General features: G+C 39.0%; 1 long non-coding RNA gene and 1 other non-coding gene across 2 annotated transcripts in view; both read left to right on the top strand.

Annotated features, from left to right (window-relative positions):
- Positions 1-1,313: 1,313 nt before the first annotated feature.
- LOC125145652 overlaps positions 1,314-3,068 on the top strand; it is a 2,029-nt gene continuing 274 nt past the window's right edge. Inside the window, exons 1-2 of the long non-coding RNA XR_007144057.1 lie at positions 1,314-2,160; positions 2,892-3,068. The exon at positions 2,892-3,068 is cut by the window's right edge and continues 274 nt beyond it. This is a non-coding gene — a long non-coding RNA (uncharacterized LOC125145652). The remainder of the gene's footprint in view (positions 2,161-2,891) is intronic.
- LOC113660258 lies at positions 1,996-2,136 on the top strand. Its single transcript, XR_003444776.1, has one exon. It is a non-coding gene; the product is annotated as a U4 spliceosomal RNA (small nuclear RNA).

The following is a 3,068-nucleotide window of genomic DNA, read 5'->3' on the forward strand; positions in this document are numbered from 1 at the left end:
CTGACAATGCCTCTGTATACAAAACTCCACGATGACACGGACAGGCAAGATTGGAGTGTAAGAACACGACTGGCCTGCACAGACCCCTGACCTTACAGCAATGTACACAACTGACTGACCATGCAAGAAATGTCCAATCTTATACAAAAAGGGCCAATGTTGGTGCAGATTTTCATTCCAACAAAGCAGAAGCCAACACTTAATTATTTTGGAAGTCAAGATCAAACAAACAGAATCAAGTTTGGCTTCTGCTTGACTGATGAAATCCTGTACACACAAGCCCTTTGCAGATAAGAATGGATACCCCTGGCATAAACTCTGGGTCAGGCTCCAAAATCTCCTGTAAAGTCTTCCCAGAGACCTAAAGGGGGCCTAAATCTGCTATTTGGATATTTCTCAAATATATGTGGGTGTAATTAGTCAGGTGTCTGAATCCTTTCAGTCATACAGTATGCACAAGAACCTAGTTCAAGCCTTAATATACCAGACATGTTAGAAGAACATTCCAGAAACCCTCAAGAAGCTGGGTTGTACATCTGGGTTTTCTCTCAGAGCTTTACATCTATCAGATCTTAAATCATCTGACATCTTTTAATTCCCTTTTTAGAAAATACATGTATAGCCATAAGTGAACTACAAGAATATTTACAAAGTATACAACTTTACTTTTACTTTTTGTAAAGTTTTTGTATATTTACAAAAAAAAGGTACATTTAGAACAAAGGCCAATAGCACCAATATGATATAAATAATGCAAAATACACTCTTACCAGCAAATGTAGATTATGTAAACATCTATCACTCAACATAATTGGGTGGGAATTCATGACAGCTTAAGACATCTTCCATGTACAATACATTTTTGACACATTTAGTACATATCAGTCTTATGACACAATATTTATGTGATAATATACATGAGGTGGAGGATCAAACATTTTGTAAAGATGTAAGTTATTTGACTTCTTAATCACTGTCACCATGTGGCTCAGTAGCTTTGTTCTCCTAAAAGGATCAGACAGGTCTTGACAGTGCAGACAGTCAATAAGGCCATGCTTAGATAATGAGAGTGATGGCTGATCTTTCACACAAACAGCACTTCCATCTGTAGAATCAAACACACTACCAACAGAATGTCATTCAGCTCTCAGACAACTCGGAACAAATCTGGTATTGTTTGAGGAACATAGTACAGCCCTTTAAACTGTTCTCCAAATCACCTCAGAAACAACTTGTGATTAACGGCGATCAACGTTAGTGTGACGGTTTATGAGCCATGTGTTTATTTTTAAATATTAGATTTGGAAATCCACGTCGTTCTGCAGCCATCTAGCGGTGCAATATCGAGCTTTACATACCGGATGCCACACACTCACTCACTCACACACACACACACACACACTCACATTTTTTATATCCTATTTTAGGAGTGCAACTAACACACACACACACACACACACACACACACACACACACACACACACACACACACACACACACACACACACACACACACACACACACACACACACACACACACACACACACACACACACACACGTGACACTCCGTGATGACGTCAGCATCCACGAAGGGCGAACGGGATTTCTTTACACTCCACCAGTTGCTATAGCGACGGATGGTTCTAAGGTTTATGAAAGAACTGTGTTTTTAAACCCGACCGGATTTGCGGGTGTCGGTAATAAACACTTCGGCTCTTTAGGCACAGAAACGGCGTTAAAAAAAACTCTCGCCTCTGATAGGCTCCTATCCACGTGTTGGTTATCTCCCATAATGCAACGCGAACAGCTCTAGATTTATTTTTATTAAAGATTTCATGAAGCATTCCGTTACTGTCGTGTCTACTTTGTGTATGTCTTGTTTGTAGTTATTACAGAAGTGATTACATTTTGATTTGGTGTTTATTTAGTGTTTACCGTCAGCGGGTGTCTTAATCGTTATCACTCCGTTCTTGGTGTCGCGGCTGGTTGTGTTAGCTTTGCGCAGTGGCAGTATCGTAGCCTATGAGGTTTATCCGAGGCGCGATTATTGCTAGTTGAAAACTTTACCCAATACCCCGCCTTGACGACTTGAAATATAGTCGGCGATGGCAATTTTTGACGGTCTCTACGGAGACTGATCTCTTGGTGAAAAATCAGAGTAAGGATGAGATTTTATATTTGACAGCTTTTCTATTAAATATAAATTAAATATACAGAGTAAAAAACCTTTGTTTGATTAAATAGCAATTTCTCTGAGTTGTTGTTATGTCCGCCACGTTTTAATATCTCATCGTGTATGTTTACAATTTTCTATTTTTATACTATATGCAGTGTAATATATAAAATACACGCCAGTCGTCGCTGTTGTGTGTCTGTCCTTTAGAGTTTTGTATTGGCTTTGCACATGATGCACTTTAAAATAGCTGAGATAATTTACTTTGAGACTTTGGCACTGTGCTGTTTTATGTAGCACCATGGGCACAAAAACACTGATTTCACTATGTATGTGTCAGCTATATATGGTTGAAATGGCAATAAAAGCTTACTGACTTCTGCATTGGTAACTGAAGACACTGAGAGTGGGATAATATGGCGAAATGTGGCTGTATATACACCATATTATCCCACCTTCAGCTAATTTATAATTGGTTTTTATAGCTACAGAGTATATTGCAGCTAGCTAGCTAACTCTCTGCAATTTAGCAATAGCTTAATATAAATAGTTAGTGAAAAACTGTGACTACACACTGCCTACTGTTTTTTTTTTCTGTTAAAAGAGGCGATGTTTGATTTTAGAAGACACTATTGTGGTCATAGTTCAACTATTCAAGTCAATTATCATCCAAAAACAACAGGCTCGGTGAAGATACAGTGTCTTTTTCCATACAGTGTGATCTCTGCTGGTGCAAACAACCTCGCGTACCTCCTTTCTTCAGTAAAGCTGAATGAGTCACATGAAGGGCATGCTGCATATTGTCCAGAATAAATGTGACATTATTGAGTGCCTGTTCCACCATCACCTCAAAACCATCCAGAGAGGGGCCCAAGACATATCCTGCCTTCTTG

The sequence above is a fragment of the Tachysurus fulvidraco genome, chromosome 10 (assembly GCF_022655615.1).
Source record: "Tachysurus fulvidraco isolate hzauxx_2018 chromosome 10, HZAU_PFXX_2.0, whole genome shotgun sequence".
Taxonomy (NCBI): domain Eukaryota; kingdom Metazoa; phylum Chordata; class Actinopteri; order Siluriformes; family Bagridae; genus Tachysurus; species Tachysurus fulvidraco.